The following is a 19,882-nucleotide window of genomic DNA, read 5'->3' on the forward strand; positions in this document are numbered from 1 at the left end:
TACCACAAGAACAGCATGAGAGTAATTGCCCCCATGATTCAGTTACCTCCCACCAGGTCCCTTCCATGACACATGGGGATTAGGGGGATTCTAATTCAAGATGAGTTCTGGGTAGGGACACAAAGCCTAACTATATCACAGAGCTGGGGTTTTAACCCATGTTTGTTTGATTGCTGTGTCTATATTCTTCTTCTCTACCAATATCATTACCAAACGTTATTACTTAGTTCTTCTCTATTTCTAAACTCCTGAGGAATATAACGTATTCCTGTCATTAAGAGAAGCTGCTAACTTGAAATGGGAGTTCAGTAATGGCAGTGAGAGGAGAGGAAGTAACACTGTTGGAGAAGGTCAGAGCACAGGGGGCCTTAAAAACAAGCCATGGCATTTGGACTTTATTCTCCTTATTTATGCCATCCTGTTTATCAATATTGATCTGCAGCACTCCAAGGTCCAAGGGGCAAAGGCAAGGAAATCTCCAGCCTCTGAGAATATGAGAAGACACTATAGTAAATATGTCAACAAATTTTATTCTCACAACAGCTCTATGTGGCAAGTTCTCAACTTCATTGTACAGAACAAGAAATTAAGACTCAGACATCTTAAAGGATTTTCTGAAGGTTGCCTGGCCCTTACAAAATGTCACCAGCTCATTTAACTTCAAGACCTCTTCCTGCTATGCTCACACTGTTTGGAAAGTCACATTCTAATCAGACTTGATGGCTAAATCAGTCGGAATCAAATATGCCCACCTATGTTGACATGCTGTGTAAAGATTTTCTGTTCAATGTGAACACATGGTTGCAAACTCATGCCTTAGAGTCTTTGATTGTGGGAGGAGGTCTGTGGAAACACAGACTAGCCTGTCATTGCATTTCACAGAACGCTGGACTCAGGGCCTCGTGTTCACTGGCAAAATAAGCAGACACTTTGATCCCTGCTGTCCAGCGTGAATGAATACATTTCTACAAATACTTCTGTAGAGTAAGCCACCTTTCTACATCACATGATTGTCACTCTCTCATATCACTGTGACGCTGTGCATTGCATTAAAAAAAACTGCTCAGGGGTATTTTCCAGATAAACGGAAGAAGTGACCATATAAGTGTGATTTTTTTCAGCAATTTATGTCCATTGATCTTGCTGAGTTCTTCCCAGAGAACATCTTCTCTTGCAGATCCAGGTCCTCTCATTGTTTTAGCATTTGCTTAGCCCCTTTTTTGCCCTTCCCAATGCCCAGTTATCACATGTAAGATAAGCGTTAAATTGCACATTCCCCGTATTTCACAGTGAATAAAAGTGAAGGATCTAGTCTCCACCTCTCCACCTCTTCTACGACACTGTTACTATGACATGAGACCCAGTGGAGCATGTAGGCTGTCACAGATAGTATAGTCTGAAGGTCAGGAAAGGCAGGATGGTAGAAAGCTGAAATAGCCCCGATCAAAAAGACAGTGAGAACAAGGTGGTTTTGAAATATCTGCTAAATCCAGATCCCTAGTCTTGAATCATGATTGGAATTGCTTCAGTTCTATTGATAAATCAGATTTGAAATCTCCCCTACAATGTTTAAACAAAAGGGTGATAGGATAATAACTGCAATTTAGAACGATAATTTTGAGAGCAGACCAGAGGGCAATTTGTGACCTTCAGATATGTGTGTTGATTCATTTGTATGTGTTTTTTAAAGCAATATTTATTGTAGACCTAAATTTTAGGGAATATTGGGGCCTGATGAGATAATATAATTGAAAATACACAAACAGTTCTAAAACTATACATAAACTACTTATAGATATTGCTGTTGTATTTGATAAATAATATTAGTAATATTATTGCATTCTAATAAGTAATGTAATTCAATACATTAGTGCTCTTATTGCATTTAAATACAGCAAGGATACTACATCATAAAGCAGTACCCCTGTGGACATGTCAACATTCAGAACTTCAGCTTTCACATCAGTAACTTGAGGATAGCACTCCAAGCTTCACCACTGGGGGCATCAATGAGATGAGGTGCATTGAGACATCATCATGGAGCTTGGCATGTGGCTTCTTTTTTTTCCTTCTTTTTTTTTTTTTTGAGACAGAGTCTCACTCTGTCACCCAGGCTGGAGTACAATGGCGTTATCTCAGCTCAATGCAATCTCTGCCTCCCAGGTTCAAGTAATTCTCTGCCTCAGCCTCCCGAGGAGCTGGGATTACAGGTGCCTGCCACCACGCCCGGTTAATTTTTTGTATTTTTAGTAGAGACAGGGTTTCACCATCTTGGCCATGAACTCCTGACCTCGTGATCCACCCTTCTCGGCCTCTCAAAGTGCTGGGATTACAGGCGCGAGCCACCGCGCCTGGCTGGCATGTGGCTTCAGCCACACTTGCAAGATTGAAAATATTTACATTGTCTGATAGTGGAGCAGGTAATGTGCCAGAGGAAACTTGTGATAAGTAGCAGGAGGGTAGAAATGCTCAGGGCATTATATGATCATGTCCTGGACCTGAGAGGTGTCCAGTCTGACTGGTGTCACTGTTATTAGTGACACAATACTGGCATGTACACCCACCTACTTGAACGGTGTACTTCATGTCAACCGTAAGAAGCTGGTGGGATTGGGATCCCCATTTCATAGACAGTGAATGTATTCAGAGGTAAGTAGCTTTCCATTGTTAATGAAGTGTCCTAAGATGACAGTAAACAACAAATGACAAGGCCATCTTGGGAAGAACTTTGAAGGTCATCTCCAAAGAGAACTGTAACATGCAGTCAGTTGGCCTAATACCATATTTTTACACTGTAGCTAGGTAAGCTGGGGAAGGGTCATTGGAAGCATATACTTTGGTGTCTGACACTCTTTAATTGAAATCCTGGCTTCTGGTGCTTACTAGCTGTGTGATCCCAAGCCAATAAATTGCTTATATGAGCCTCAGGTTCCTCATCTATAAAATAATGGGAACACTTACACCTGCCTTGACTTTGAAAAGTGGAGAGCAGTCATGGACAGAGCAAATGCTCAGTGTGTGTCACCTTGTCACCTTCTTCTTTTAGGCTTTCCTGATTATTCTCACTCCCAAAGAAGATGAAGGCTCAGAATTGAATAAATCAAAGAGATTCAGAAACAACATTAGATTCTTATTTAGACAGCAATTGATTTTTTTCTTGGGTAAGAAAAATTATACATCTGCTTCTAAAATATGAAGAGTGGTGATTATGATTCATGCACACATGATTCATAGAGAAAGCTGGAGCTAAAACACAGCTAAACTAATAATATTTTGTCCTTGTGACTAAAGCTTGTCTAAGCTTAGAATGTGTGCCCAGAGTTAGAGCAAGAATCCCAAGGGCAATGTCAATGCTGCTTTTATTTAGTAATAGTGGCATAAGCAGAAACGCTTGTTTTTCCCAGAGTACGTCTCCCCAAGGTGGATGCATTTGTGTCTTCTGCAGCGGCTCCCTTCTCTTCATCCACTTAGTTTCTATGTGTGGTTGATTTCTAATAATGATGCTCAGAGCCAGACTTCACCCTTTCTGTCCTGCGCTATTGCCACAGCTTTTAACTAATGTCCCAACCTCCGATTTCTCTCCCTCGCCAGCAAACCCATTCTCTCTCTCTTCTTACTGGGTTGAGCTTCTTAAATCATTGGTCAGAGGTCAACTATGTGGCTGAGAAAACAAGTCATAAACTTGAATATCAAAGAGATTTGGGTAGAATCCTAGATCTGTCATCTCACCGTGTGACCCTCAGCCACCTGACCTTCCTGAGCATGAATTTCATCACCTATGAAATAGAGATTACTAAATAGAGATTTATTTAATAATCTTTTAAAATTATTTTATTTATTTATTTATTGAGACAGAGTCTTGCTCTGTCACCCAGGCTGGAGGGCAGTGGCATGATCTCTGCTCACTGCAACCTCTGCCTTCTGGGTTCAAGTGATCCTTCTGCCTCAGCCTCCTGAGTAGCTGGGACTACAGGCATGTACCATCACATCTGGCTAATTTTCATTTTTTTAGTAGAGACGGGGTTTCACCATGTTGGTCAGGCTGGTCTTGAACTCCTGACCTCAAGTGATCTGCCCTTCTCAGCCTCCCAAAGTGCTGGGATTACAGGCATGAGCCACTGTACTCAGCCTTAATAATCTTTTTAAATGAAGATTAAAGGTATATATAAAATACCTTAACAGTTCCTGAAATATAACAAGTAATCAGTAAATCTTGTTTTCTTTTCAGTGACTCTTCATTGCTGGAAAAAGTCAGATCTAATTTTATTATGACTTTCTAGGCCCTCCACCTGTGTCCTCCACCCTTTGCTATCTGTATACAGTGGACTGCTCTCCTGCCTCTCGCCTCATTGTTCTGTCTGACTTTATATTTTTCCCATCAGTCCTCTGGGAACAGATTTTGGATGGACAGTGTTCCATTGTCATTCCTTCCTGTGTGCCTTTTGGTTGGGTAGCTGGACTGTTTTACAAATATTCAGGTTTTCTGGGGCCCTGTCACCCGCAACACATTGAATCAAGCTGAGCCACAGATCTATACTACTGTGTCTAATTTGATGTATATTCATCAAGAATGTACTGTATGTTCACTCTGTGTTAGGTGTTGTCGTGGTACATGTGGATCAGAACCAGCCATGGTCATTGACCTTAAGGAATTCCTATGCTAATAGAAGATGAAAGAGCAAAATATCTACCAGTTAGATTTTGCTCTCTTATCTTCTGTTAGTGATGATTACATGAGAGGTACTTGATGCTACTGATGCTATCCCTATTTTAGGGATGTGGATAACCTGCTTAGGGCAAAATAACCTGTATAACTCTCTCCACTTATATCAAACAGAAGGAGAAAAGTACCAAGATGGGTAAGAAGACACGTCTGGTTTGGAGGACATGGTCAAAGACTGCCCAGAAGACCATGATATTAGAGGCTGTTGTTTGGGAACAGGTGCAGTTTCAGCAGACAGCTTGGAGTAGTGGAGACTGTGCAAGCTTTGGATCCAAAGTGTAGGAATTTGAATACCAGTCTTGTGCCTTACCAGCAAGTCTCCCCCTATCTGGGAAACTCTTTCATAGAACCTAAGGCCTGTTCCTTCTTATCATTCAGGGCTACATTCAGGCATCATATCCTGTGAGATTCCTTCTCTGAACACGTTTTATAAAGGAACATTTTTCCTTTATGCTGACTATGATCACTTTCCTATCAGACACTGTTGGGGTCCAGTAGCCTCTCCTCTTTTGTACCAACTTTGTTTATACATGTATCCCTCCTCAACACAATTTAGGGGAGAAGGAGCTTACACCCATCCCCAGGGATCGTTCTGATGGGTATTAGCCAATTAGGCTGGTCTCCTTCCCTGCCCAGTGGCTTGTTTACAGGAGGACATATGACACACTTCTGGCCAATGAAGTCTGATGGGGCATTGTTCGGTGTCTTTGGGTGCCTCTGGGAATGATTTTATTTTCCTCCCAAGAGAGGCATTCTTAAGAATGGCCTTGTCTCTGGAGGATGCTCTCTTCTCGTCTTGATTCTCTGTCTGGAATATCTGTAATCCATCCTACAAACCTAAAGGGACCCAGTCTTGCATGAAGCTGTGGCCTGAAGGCCACAGAATGGAAAGATGTGAGGATCCTGAGTCCCTCATGACAGCAGTGATTCAGGATATGACATTGTCTTCCTTAAAATCTTCAGTTATGGGGGATAATACATTTCTCTATGGTTTAAAACAGAGATAGGAAAATGTTCTCTGTTAAAGGCTAGATAGGAAATATTTTAAGCTTTGCAGGCCATGCGATCTGTTGGAAGTACTTGAAGATGCAATTGTCGTATGAAAGCAACCATAAAGTATATGTAAATAAATGGGTGTAATTGTGTTCCAATGAAACTTTATTTACAAAAGCAGGTGTCAGGCTAGGTCTATGGGCCAGTTTGTGGACCAGTGGTTTAAGTCATTTGAATCAGCATTATTTCGTTCTTTCAGGTGAAACTATGTCCACTAATGTATTCTCTCTTTCTTTACCCTGATTCATCTAATTAAGAGGCATATTATGATGAATTGTTTACTTGTTTGGTAGTTCAGTCTCTCTGTCACTGGAGTACAAGTCCTAAGATGGCAGGGGCATGTTTTCTCTTACCTGGCACATAAGAAAAGTTTCATTAGTGTGTAAGTGTGAGTGAGTTAGTGAATGTGGACAAGCTAATTAATCTCTTTCAGTTTCAGTTTTAGTTTGATTTTCCCCATTTTCAGTGGTTAACGATAATGTTAGCTGGAGGTGAACATAAATTCTGGTGTATATCTGTTGTCTCTATGTAAATTTCATAAGGCAGATTTCACTCTTAAAAGTATCCTTAGATTAATAGCAACTGTGTATAGAGGCTTACTCTGTGTTGGCATGACATTAAGCTCATTTTATACATTATTTATTCCCTTGGGAAATTTTATGGTGTTATCCCCATTTTAGGGATGAGGAAACTGAGCCTCAGAGGTGAAATAACCTATCCATGGACACGCAGCTGATGGCAGAGCTTAAATGTTTGACTCCAAAGTACAGTTCCTTAATTACTATCTTCTGGTAGATTTTATGCCCAAAGATGCCTGTAATAGTATTTCCTGTCTTATCCCAATTGCTCTTTTACAAGTTGACTTTATCACAGCCCCACTGGGAGGCAGGGTCTTTCTTCCCCTGTCCTTGAAGCCAGGCCAACTCTGTCACCTGGCTTAAAAAATAGAATGTGGAAGAAGTGATCCTGTTTTCCTTCCTCAAGTTTGAGCCTTACGAGATTCACAGCTTCCACCATCACCTTGTGGAATGTATCCTCTTGGAGGCCAGCACCTGCCCAGCAGCAGAGAAAGGCTGTGTTCAGTGAAGCACATCCCAGCTTCAGATGAGAGCTCCCAGGCTGGATGTGGAGGTGCCCGTCTGAGTGCTGCTTAAATACCTGATCCATAGAATTGGGAGCAAACAAAATCGTTGTTACTTTAAGCCACTGAGTTTCAGGATGATTTTATGCATGTATACTAAAAATGCATTCTAAATGTCCTTGCAGTGTTCTTCTGAGCTTCGGAAGAAGCATATACCAAGCATCTTACTGGGTGTGGCACATGACAGGTGATCAATAGTGACTATTGTTATCAGTACAGATGGAAGTGGGGAACAGCATGAGCACAGTGAGGTGTTTATGAAGCAGCAGCCGTTTCTTGCAGAGTAAACTTCCTGAAGGGTCGGGAGAAGACAGAACTGGGAAGGTGGTGAAGGAATGGAGTACCGTGTGAAAATTTTACATGAAATTTGCAGTCACTGTAGCCCTTCTTCTTTAGAAAGTGCTGCCTTGGCTGAAATTTCATACTTCTGGCATGCTATTAAAGAAACTGGGCATAGTAGAAAGAGTTTTGCATAAAACAAAACCAACAAAGATAGGGCCTAAAACCCATTTTCACCCTATCTTGCTGTATGACTGTATGACTTAGAATTTATCTTCTCAGGCCTCAGTCAGTTTCTTTCACCAGTTTGGTAGTTGGAGAGTGTTTCTGAAAAGGGCCTTCTGGATGTTAAAAAAAAAAAAAAAAAAAGAAAACATAGTTCTAATTTTTAAAGTACCTAAGAGCAAATCTCTCTTGCCAGGGTAGCGCCTTTGATCTCTGCTCTGGACTGGCTGCCAACGTCTCTGCCTCTGCTGTTCTATTCGTAAGCTAGTGTTTTAACCCAGCTTAAGACAAAACACAGTCATCATACTGGATTTGCAAGTAGTCATTAACAGAAAGCTGTCCTTGCTACAAGCTTGTAAAATTGCTATAAAGGAACCAGAGCAGAGACTCTGAAAGCAAATTAGCATTTCAGAGAAGCAGTTGGAGTTAGTCAGCTTTCTCATTTCTTTTGTCATCAACAAATTGTTGTGTGCTTCCTTTACGTGCCAAGAAGGTGCAGTTAAAATAGAGTTCATCACATGGGACTTGGATTCAGACACGTCCCACATTTTTTCTCCAACAATGGTGGTAGCCACAAGGATAGCAGCAATAATAGTGATGATAATAAAAGCCAATTCAGAGGAGAGCTATTAACTACCTATAATATAGCATGCAAGTTTTCTAGGACATGGGCTCAAGGTGTGACTAGGACATGGTCCTGTACTTGTGTTACTCATAGACTGCAGGAAAATAAATTACAACGAAGTGAGGGTAAGCGCAGAGGTACAAATAGTGCCAGGTTACTTAATTCTACCAAAGGAATAGGAAACATTCCCAGACCTCTCTAACTAGATCCAGTGCTCCATTATACTCTTTTAAAAATACCCATATTTTTTGTTCATAGCATTTACCACAATTGGAAATTGCATTTGAGAGTGATGCATTTGAGCCCTCCCCCTCTCCTACACTAAGAAAGGTAAGCTCTGAAGAACAGGGAGTATGACTTTTTATTCACCATTGAATCCCCAGTATGTTGGCCACTGCCTCCTACATAGTAGGCCCTCGGGGGCAGTTTGTGGAATGAAATAGAGGAGTAAATGATCTGATAAGACTCCCCAGAGAATGAGATACTCAAATTAAATTTCGAGGTATGAATAGAAGCCTGCCTCCAAAACAGCAGAAACAAAAGTAAGTCTAAAAATAATGACAGTTTAAAAGGAAAGTGGGACCTCATTGGCCCTTTGTTATGGATTGGCAGGAATCCCTACTAAGACTCATGAACATGTGGATCTTTAAGGAGGTAGCTTTTGTGGTAGAGGGAGCCTGGCATAGAAGTATCAAGAATCAGTGGGTTCTAAGTTTGCTTCCTGCAACCATTAGCTGTGTGACCTTGAGTGCATTGCTTGACCTCTCTGTGCTACAGTTAGCACACCTGCAAATTGAGGAGAATACTCTTTGTCCTCTTAGCAACAGACAAAGTAACGCAGGTAGATTATTTGACAGCTGCAGATGACACTTTCCAGAATCATGACTCCAATTTTATGATTCCTCTCTTACACAAGATATGAGACAATGGCCTAGGCACTGAAATAAATCTCTGCCTCAGTACCCCACTGTAAATAAAGAAATCACAATTATGTTGCAAGCAGAGACAGCCTGATGTCTGGATCTATCATTCTGAAAGTTCAGAATTTCAGTAGCCAATTACTAGCTAAGATAGTTTGGGCATTGGACTCTGCTAGCTGTGGTTTTGAACCCCAAGTCCTCTAGGCCCTAATTGTGTAGGATAGATCTGTGTATTACTTAGTCAATGGGAGACTTTGTTTTCTTATTTAAAAAATGGGAGACAATGCCCAGTTCCCATAGTTCCTGTTAATTTATTTTATTTTTTTTAATGTTAAAAATATCAACAGACTATCAGTACTATTCCAGGGGATGATTGGATTATAAATTAACATAAAACATTTAGCCCAAAGCTTGACACCCAACTAATGGAAGCCTATTATGATCGTGGTGCTGTTATTGCTATTGAAGAAGTAGGCAGCAAAGTATCATGGGAGTTAGAAAGAGGGAGAGGACTTTGAAGAAATAGGTACCCTTTGCACAGGTTGGTGGATGAGAATTCTGAGAAGATGGAACTGTCTGGCTTGAGACCAGGTGGAGAAATCCATGGGGCATGTTTGGGATGAGTAGGATGTTTGTTATGGCAAGAATAAAAGATGTGGCCAATGTGGTGGCTCAAGCCTGTAATCCCAGCACTTTGGGAGGCCGAGATGGGTGGATCACGAGGTCAGGAGATCGAGACCATCCTGGCTAACACTGTGAAACCCCGTCTCTACTAAAAAATACAAAACAAAATGAGCCGGGTGAGGTGGCGGGCGCCTGTAGTCGCAGCTACTCGGGAGGCTGAGGCAGGAGAATGGTGTGAACCCGGGAGGCGGAGCTTGCAGTGAGCCGAGATCATACCACCACCGTGCTCCAGCCTGGGCGACAGAGCGAGACTCCATCTCAAAAAAAAAAAAAAGGAATAAAAGATGTGTCAATGAAGTAGAGGCAATATAAATTAAAATATGGAAAATGATCAGGGAATGATGTTATATCGATTTCAACAACAATGTACAATTTATTGTACATTCTAGGGCTCGATTGGCATAGCTACGTTATGTAATGTGTTTAGATCTACTCTTAGTAAGTGCTGCTACGTGGTTTTCTAAACAATGTAGTGGCCTAACCTTAATGTAATGGCATTTATAGGACACGTTTACTCACTCACTCATCCATTACAAGTATTTATTATGCTGGTAAGTTGTTGCAGTGTTAAGTTTTCAAATTTAATTCTCACTTTCACTTGGAGAAAGTGGATGTCATAATTCTCGTCTCATAGGTCAAGGTTCAGAAAACTTATATTTTTGAATGATAGTTTTTGTTTTGGGATAAAAAATAGGAAATTTTGGAGAAATCAATTTAAAAGCCATGTCTCAAAATTCAGTGCCCTGTAAGAAACTTTTAAGTATTTTATTAAAATATACATTTGTAGAATGCATATTTATATTTGTAGAATGCATATATATATGTGTGTGTGTGTGTATATATATAGATATATATAATCTTGATGAATTTCTCCCGACTCAAAGATTCAGTTTAACTAGCACCCACATCAAGAAACAGATATCACCTACACCCCCAAAACTCCCTTTTGTTCCTGTCTACACATAATCACTCCCTCTTCCCCACTACCAAAGGTATTTACAATCCTGACTTATAATACCATAGGTTAGTTTTGACCAGTTTTGAACAGGTTTATACAAACAGGATCAGACAATGTATATTTTTTGTTTTTGGCTTCTTTTGCTCAAACATTATTATGCAATTAATCCAAATTGCCATATAGAATAGTATTTTATTCTATTATATCATAATTCTTGTCTCATAAGTCAAAGTTCAGAAAACTTCATTTGTATCTTGGGAAGGTAGTTTGCATTTCAGGATGAAAAATAGGAATTTTTGGAGAAATCAAGTTAAAAGCCATATCTGAAAATTCAGTGCCATGTAAGACATTTTTAAATATTTTAAAAGGTAGATATCATAATTCTTGTCTCATAGGTCAAGGTATCTGTGTTTAGGTCTACTCTTAATAGATTCTTAATAGAATAATAGTATCTTAATCCTGTCTTAATAGAATAGTATTTTATTCTCTTTGCCATGAAGTGTTTTAAAGTTTGACTATACCACAATTCAATTACCCCTTCTAATGAGATTTGTATAAATTATAGCATTAGATTATAAAAATGATAATACCATTCTCATACATATCTTTTAATGTATATATAAAATACACATTATATATGTGTACATATATTATACACACACATATATAATTGAATATATTACTAAGAATGACACAGTTGTGTAATAGGGTACATGTGTGCTTAGTTTTAGTAAATACTGCTAAATAGTTTTCCAGAGTAGCCATACCAATTTGCACTTACTCCAGCAATATACGAAAATTTCAGTCACTTCACATCCACATCCACACTTGGTAATCTCTGCTTTTTTATTTTAGCCATTCTGGTCAGTGTGAAGTGCCATATTGTGATGTTAATTTGCACTTACCAGATTACAAATGAAGTTTGATGTAGTCTTCCTTGGTACAATATTTTGATGTACAACTTGAGGCTTAGATTTTTTTCTGGCTGTGCTTAGCACTATACACACACACACACACATATATAAACATATTTTTATATACATATACACACACACACACACACACATATATATATATATATATATATATATATAGGCCCGGCTGGCCTTGAACTCCTGACTTCAGGTAATCTGCCCACCTCAGCCTCCCAAAATGCTGAGATTACAGGCATGAGCCACCACGATCAACCCCATAGTACATTTATATTCTCCAGTTCCTGTGAACTTTTTCTAGTGTAAACCGAGCCTCATTCTTTTATGTGACTTCAGCACCTAGGACAGTACCTGACCAACAATTGTTTGACCAAAGTTCAGGAGAAAGCACAGTATCTACACTGAGTAAGAGTTGAAGCCAGGATGAAAAGCGAAGCCTGTCTGTGTTCATTCTACTGTGAAGAGGGTAAATGAGGCTTAGCATGCTCTTTCTTCTCCATTGCACTAGAATCATTCCAAATGGAATGTTCATTTAAGCCAATGAGTGGAGCTGCTCTGAACAATAGGATTCCGGTATGGCCGCTATAGAGACCACACCTTCAAGAGCCAGAGGCACTTTCTCTCTGGACAGTTTTATGAATACATAAGGAGGTTCTGTCCCCACTCCCTTCGCAACTGCATCTTATTGGTGAGAAGCCTTACTCAGAATGATATTTACCTTTTCACCAACTACACATGATGTTTCCAAGCAAATGCTTGTGGCCTGAAAGGTATGCTCTTTGAGATCTGGTCCTGCTTCTCATTTGCTCTGTTTGAACTGGTCCTCCTTCTCATTTGCTCTGTTTGAACTTTGGTCAGATTGCTAGTGCCCTGAGTCTTTTCCGTCTGTGATACTGAGCAATATTACCCACATCAAAGGCCACTGTAAGGATCAAATGTATCCATGTATATACAATACTGAGGAGAGTTCATGGCAACAAGTGAACACCTACTCAATGCCAGTTTTTCTTTTTATTAGTTTTAAAATATGTAATGCTTGTATACATTATGGTAGCTCTTATTATGAATAGTGAAATTAAGTCAAAGATAAGGATGACCATGTGGTTGGCCCAGCATAGCTTTGGGATGAATTTGTGACAGACATATTTTGAAGTGAGAGACAATCAATGGAGTTGACTGGCTCATTGAGCCTTACAAAGGTTAAATGGTAGCAATGCATGGTAGCAATGAACTTTGAATAGCAACCTAAAGAATGAATAATACTCATAAAATTCAGTGTGATGGATGGTTCAAAAAATGTCATTGTTTGTAATTTTAGAAAGCAAAGACAAAATGGAATCCTGAAAGCTTTCCCTACTTTTCATAATATTATTCCACCCATCAGTTTATTTATTGAGACAATGACTAAGTATCCAATAAGTAGAGGCACTAAAATCTAGTGGAATGGATAAAAGTTTTGGGATAAGGCATATCTGAATTTGAATTCTAGTGTCATTGTTTCCTAATTGTGGATCCTTGAACAAACCATATAACCTGACAGAGACATAATTTTCTAGTGTTAAAACAGGGAGAGCACTGGGAAGTTGTAAATATTCATTGAGATAATGCATAGAAATTGCTTAGTCTGACATTTGGCACAAAGAAACTACTTCAAGGGTAAATTTTAAAGTAGATACCTATTTGTGCAGATCTTTGTGCTAGAATCTAAGAAGGTATTGAAGATATACACATCTAGATGTCTTCCTCCCTAAGTAGAAAGCGAAGCCTTTTTTTTCTTCTTTTATTTTAGGTTCAGAGGGTACAAGTACAGATTTGTTACACAGATAAGTTGCCCGTTGTCTGGGTTTGGCTTACAAATTATTTCATCACTCAGATAGTGAACATAGTACTCAAGAGGTAGATTTTCAGTCCTCACCCTCCTCCCACTCTCTACCCTCATGTAAGCCCTTGTGTCTGTTGTTTCCCTATTGGTATACGTGTGTGCTCAGTGTTTAACTCCTACTTGTAAGTAAGAACATGTAGTCTGTGGTTTTCTGTTCCTGTGTTAATTTGCTTAGGATAATGGCCTCCAGTTGCATCCATGTTGGCTGCAAAGAACATGATTTTGTTCTCTTTTATGACTGCATCGTATTCGATGGTATATATTTACCACATTTTCTTTATCCAGTCCACTGTTAATGGATATGTATGTAAATTGCACGTCTTTTTGCTGTTATGAAAAGTGCTGCAGTGAACATGTGAGTGTATGTATCTTTATGGTAGAACAATTTATATTCAATTGGGTATACACCCAATAATAGGATTGCTGGGTTGAATGGTAGCTTTTTATTTTTGTTTTTGTTTTGTTTTCAGAAATCTGTAACCCAAACTGCTTTCTACAGTGACTGAATTAACTTATATTACCATCAGGAGTGTATAAACTTTCCTTTTTCTGTTATTTTTTTGACTTTTTAATTGTAGCAATTCTGACTGGTATGAGATGATATTGTAGTTTTGATTTGAATTTCTCTAGTGATTAGTGATGTTGAGCATTTTTTTCATATGCTAGTTGAAATGTATGTATGTATGTCTTATTTTGAGAAGTGTCTGTTCATGTCCTTTGGCTTTTTAAAAATGGGGTTTTGTTTTTGCTTGTTGGTTAAAGTTTCTTTTCTTTTTTTTTTTTTTTTTTTGAGATGGAGTCTGGCTCTGTCGCCCAGGCTGGAGTGCAGTGGCCAGATTTCAGCTCACTGCAAGCTCCGCCTCCCGGGTTTACGCCATTCTCCTGCCTCAGCCTCCCGAGTAGCTGGGACTACAGGCGCCCGCCACCTCGCCCGGCTAGTTTTTTCTGTATTTTTTAGTAGAGACAGGGTTTCACCATGTTAGCCAGGGTGGTCTTGATCTCCTGACCTTGTGATCTGCCCGTCTCGGCCTCCCAAAGTGCTGGGATTGCAGGCTTGAGCCACCGTGCCTGGCCGGTTAAAGTTTCTTATAGATTCTAGATATTAGACACTTCTTAGAAAGTAGTTTGCAAATATTCTCTCCAATTCTGTAGGTTTTCTGTTTAATCTATTAATAATTTCCTTTGCTGTGCAGAAGCTTTTTAGTTTAGTTAGGTCCCACTTGCCTATCTTAGTTTTTGTTATAATTGCTTTTGGAGTCTTTGTCAAAAAATCTTTGTGAAGGCCTATGTCCAGAATGGTATTTCCTGGGTTTTCTTCTAGGACTTTTATGATTTCAGGTTTTATGTTTAAGTCTTTAATCCACTTTGTGTTGATTTTTTTGTGCATGGTGAAAGGGGGAGTCCAGGTTTAATCTTCTGCTTTTGGCTAGCCAGTTATCCCAGCACAATTTATTAAATAGGGAGTCCTTTTCCATTGCTTGTTATTGTTGACTTTGTCAAGCATCCAATGGTTGTAGTTATGGGGCTTTATTTCTGAGTTCTCTAACCTGTTCCATTGGTCTATGTGTCTGTTTTTGTACACATACCATGCTGTTTTGGTTTCTGTAGCCTTGTAGTATCATTTGCAATTGGGTAATGTAATGCCTCTAGCTTTTTTCTTTTTGTTTAGTATTGTTTTGGCTATTTAGGCTCTTTCAGTTTCATATGAATATTGGAATAATTTTTCTAATTCTATGAAAATGATATTGGTAGTTTGGTAAAAAATAGCATTGAATCTATAAATTACTTTGGACACTATGGACATTTTAACAATGTTTATTCTTCCTATCCAGAACATGGAATATTTTTCTATTTGTTTGTGCCATTTCTGACTTTTTCCAGCAGTGTTTTGTAATTCTTGTTATAGAGTTCTTTGATATCTCTGGTTAGCTGTATTCCTAGGTATTTTATTATATTTGTGGCTATTGTGAATGAGATTGCATTTTTGTTTGGTTCTCAGCTTGGACATTAATGATGTATAGAGATGCTGATCTTGTGCATTGACTTTGGTATCTTGAAACCATACTGAAATTATTTATCAGTTCTAAGAGCTTCTATACAGTGACTATGGGCTTTTCTAGGTACAAAACCATATCATCTGTGAAAACAGATAGTTTGACTTACCTTTTCCCTATTTGGATGTCTTTTCTTTCTTTCTCTTGCCTTATTGCTCTGGCTAGTACTTTGAGTACTATGTTGAACAGTTGCAGTGAGATTGGGCAGCCTTGTGTGGTTCCAGTGCTCAAGGGGAATGCTACCAGCTTTTGCCCATTCAGGATTAGGTTGACTTGTAGGTTTGTCATAGACATCTCTTGTTATTTTGAGATATGCTCCTTTAATTCCTAGTTTGTTTAGGGCTTTTAATATAAAGCGATGTTGAATTTCATTGAAAGCCTTTTTTTGTGCCTATTGAGATGATCATGTGTTTTTTTGTTTTTAGTTCTGTTTATGTGATGAATCTCATTTATTGGTTTGTGTATTTTGAAACAACTTTGCATCCTAGGAAAAAAAGCCTACTGATCTTGATTGGTTAGCTTTTTGATGTGCCAGTGGATTTGATTTGGCAGGATTTTTACATCTATGTTCATCAAGGATAGTGGACTGTTTTCTTTTTTTATTGCGTCTCTGCCCAGTTTTGGTATTATTAATAGAATGATGCTGGCCTCATAGAATGAGTTAGAGAGGAGCCCTACTCCTTGATGTTTTGAAACAATTTCAATAGTTTTGTTATCACCTATTCTGTCTATATCTGGTAGATTTTGGCTGTGAATCTCTCTGATCTAGGGCTTTTTATGATTGGAGTTTTTTTTATTATTGATTCAATTTTGGAATGCATTATTAGTCTCTTGAGGTATTCAATTTCTCCCTGGTTCACTTTTGGGAAATTTTATGTTTCCAGGAATTTTATCAATTTCTTGTAGGTTTTCTAGTTTGCATGCATAGAGATGTTTGTAATAGTCTCTGAGTGTTGTGTTTTTTTTTTTTTTTTCTGTATTCCTGTTGGGTCAGTGGTAGTGTCACGTTTGGCATTTCTAATTAAGATTATGTGTATTTTCTCCCTTTTTTCTTTATTAGTCCACTTAGAAGTCTATCAATATTACTTTTTCAAAGAATCAGCTTTTGGTTGTTGATCTTTTGTATATATTTTTGTATCTTGATATCATTCACTGCATCTTTGGAGTTCATTTGCTCTTATTTTTCTGGTTCCTCTAGGTGTGATGTTAGGTTGTTAATTTGAGATCTTTCTATAATTTGTTGATGTAGGTGTTTAGCACTATTGATTTTCTAACACTGCTTTAGCTATATCTCAGAGATTCTAGTATGTTGTATCTTTGCTCTCATTAGTTTCAAAACATTGAAATTGAACAATTAAAAATATTGATTTCTGTCTTAATTTGATTCTTTACACAAAAGTTACTCAAGAGCAAATTGTTTGATTTCCATGTAATTGCATGGTTTTGAGATATCTTTATTTTAATAAAATAATATTTAAAAATATTATTATTTTTACCCCGTCTCTACTAAAAAATACAAAAAACTAGCCGCCGGGCGAGGTGGCGGGTGCCTGTAGTGTCAGCTACTCAGGAGGCTGAGGCAGGAGAATGGTGTAAACCCAGGAGGCGGAGCTTGCAGTGAGCTGAGATCCGGCCACTGCACTCCAGCCTGGGCAACAGAGCGAGACTCCATCTCAAAAAAAAAAAAAAAAGAAAGAAAAAAAAATATTATTATTTTTAATTGTGCTGTGGTCTGAGAACATGGATGTGGTTTTAATTTTAAAAATTTGTTGAGAACTGCCTTATGGCCAAATATGTGGTTGATCTTAGGGTATGTGCCATGTGTGGATAAGAATAATGTTTATTTTGTAATTGTTGAGTGGAGTGTTCTGTAGATGTCTGTTAGGTCACTTTGGTGAAGTGTCGAGTTTAGGTTCTGAATATCATTGTTAGTTTCTTGCCTTGATGGTCTGCCTAATACTATCAGTAGGGGGTTAAAGATTTCTATTATTATTGTGTGGCTATTTAAGTGTCTTTGTAGGTCTCAAAGAACTTGTTTTATGAGTCTGGTGCTCCAATGTTGGGTGTATATGTATTTAGTATAGCTAAGTCTTCTTGTTGAGTTGAACCTTTTATCATTATGTAACACCATTCTTTGTCATTTTTCATTGTTGTTGATTTACAGTCTGTTTTCTCTGAAATAAGAATAACAACCTCTGCTCCTTTTTGTTGTTTTTTGTTTGCTTGATAGCTCTTTCTCCATTTCTTTACTTTGAATCTGTGGGCGTCATTGCATGTGAAATGGGTCTCTTGAAGACAGCATACAGTTTGGTCTTCTTGCTTCTTTATCCAACTTGCCACTCTGTGCCTTTTAAGTGGGACATTTAGCCTATTTATGTTCAAGGTTAATAATCATATGTGAGGATTTGATTCTGTTATCTTGTTGTTAGCTAGTTATTATGTAGACTTTATTGTATGGTTGTTATAGTGTCAGTGTGCTTTGTGCTTAAGTATTTTTTTTTTTTTTTTTTGTGATTGGCGACAGTGTTTTTATTTCTATGTTTAGCACTCCCTTACAGACCTCTAGTAAGGCAGATCTGAAAAGAAAATCCTTTTCAGACCAGCAAACACTAAGAAAATTTGTTACTAATTTGTTAACAAGTTCCCTTAATGTTCGCTCATCTGAAAAGGATTTTATTTATCCTTCATTTACAAAGCTTAGCTTTGCTAGATATAAAATTCTTGGTTGGAGTTTCTTTAAAGATGCTGAATATATGCTTTCAATCTCTTCTGTCTTGTAAGGTTTTTGCTGAGAGATACACTTGTAGTCTGATGGAGATCCCTTTCTACATTATCTACCTCTTCTTTCTAGCAGCCTTTACTTTTTTTACATGTTGACCTTGGAGAATCTGATGACTATGTGTCTACAACTAATTTTGAATGGTCATCTTGTGTAGTATCTCACTGCAGTTCTCTGAATTTTCTCAATTTGTATATTGACCTCTCTAGTGAGGTTGGGGAAATTTTTATGGACAATATCCTCAAATATGTTTTCAAAGTTGCTTGTCCCCTCTCTTTCTGAGATGCCAGTGAGTCATCGGTTTGGTCTCTTTACATAATCCCTCATTTTCCCAAGGTTTTGTTCATTTTAAAAAATTCTTTTCACTTTACTTTTGTCTGACTGAGTTGGTTTGAAGAACCAGTATTCAAGCTCTGAGATTCTTTCATCAGCTTTGTATATTCTGCTGTTAATACTTCTGATTACATTATGAAATTCTTATAGTGAGTTTTTCAGCTCTAGGAGATTAATTTTGTTCCTTCTTAAAATAGCCGTTTCATCTCTCAGCTCTTATATACATATTGTTGGATTTTTTAGGTTCCTTGGATTGGGTTTCAACTTTCTCCTGAATCTTGATGATAATCATTATCATCCAGATTCCGAATTTGATGTCTGTAATTTCAGCCATTTTAGCATGGTTAAGAACCATTGCTGGGAAGTTAGGGCATTCATTTGGAGGTAAGAAGATAGGCTTTTACTGTCGCCAGAGTTCTTACGCTTATTTTTTTCTCATGTGAATGGGTTGATGTTCCTTTAATGTTTAAAATTGCTGTCTTTTGGGTGGGATTCTTTGATGCTTTTGACTGTGGTATAGGTTGATTGGGCTTAGTTAATTGGCTTCATTTCTCATTGATTTCAGGGGTCCAAGGCTTAGCTCAGCACTCTTGGGCTGTGTGCGCTAACTGTGGTGGTCTGGGACCAGGCCTGCATTATTTTTTCTCTCTGGCTTCTTGAGCTTAAGCACCTGCTGTGTTGGAGAAGCCAGGGTGTCCCCAGTCCATTAGTAACAATACTGTCATGGGCAATGCTGGCAAGGGTGCTTCAGCAGGGCAGTGGTGGGGCAGTGGCTGGTCCCATGCACACATTCATGCCAGTGGCAGGGTTAGCACATGCATGCACACTGGGGAAGCAGCCAGGGGAGGTTGTGGGTGAGTGAGCACTGGCAAAGCAGCAAGGGAAGGGTGTGGGTGAGTGTACACCAACAAAGCAGCAGGGGGAGAGGGTTGCTGGTGGTGAGGGCCTGCCTACGGAAGCTCTCCAACTTTAGGCAGGTCTGCCAGTGAAAGAGGTATGGTAGAAGCTACTGGCAGGTGCCTTGGCTGGGCAGCTGAGGCTGTGTTGCATCTAGGTGCAGTCAGGCAGGGACTCTGGGATAAGCCAGCAGATGAAGACAGTCAGATCAGACTGGTCCCCTCCCATTGGCAAGATAGCCCTGCTCTGTTCAGGTCTGTAAGTCAATCAAGGCTAAAGCCAACTAGAGGAGTATGGTGAGCCTAGGAGGATGAGCACCAATGACTGTGCTCCACTACAGTTGTTCCCAAGCCATATCCTGTAGGCCACATGCAGGCTGGAGTTCTGTCTCTGCCAT

The 19,882-nt window shown here is 38.9% G+C and overlaps 1 protein-coding gene and 1 long non-coding RNA gene across 13 annotated transcripts in view; one reads left to right on the plus strand and one right to left on the minus strand.

The window, feature by feature from the left end:
* LOC105488273 (family with sequence similarity 135 member B) overlaps positions 1-19,882 on the plus strand; it is a 363,325-nt gene that overhangs the window by 57,491 nt on the left and 285,952 nt on the right. For 2 of the 12 annotated variants that reach the window (XM_071067775.1, XM_071067777.1), the window contains exon 3: positions 8,305-8,376. The exons of 6 other annotated variants lie outside the window; for them this stretch is intronic. The gene's annotated coding sequence lies outside the window, so the exon portion shown is untranslated. Of the gene's footprint in view, positions 1-7,042; positions 7,105-8,304; positions 8,377-12,105; positions 12,311-19,882 lie in introns of those variants that run through there. 4 more of the 12 variants (XM_011752150.2, XR_011606684.1, XM_011752149.2 and 1 more) reach the window with 4 other exon arrangements.
* Positions 6,001-12,026, minus strand: LOC139355739 (uncharacterized). Its single transcript, XR_011606685.1, has 3 exons — positions 11,892-12,026; positions 6,797-6,934; positions 6,001-6,129 (listed from the first exon to the last, which is right to left on the minus strand). It is a non-coding gene; the product is annotated as an uncharacterized lncRNA (long non-coding RNA).

This window comes from Macaca nemestrina, chromosome 8 (assembly GCF_043159975.1).
Source record: "Macaca nemestrina isolate mMacNem1 chromosome 8, mMacNem.hap1, whole genome shotgun sequence".
Lineage (NCBI taxonomy): Eukaryota > Metazoa > Chordata > Mammalia > Primates > Cercopithecidae > Macaca > Macaca nemestrina.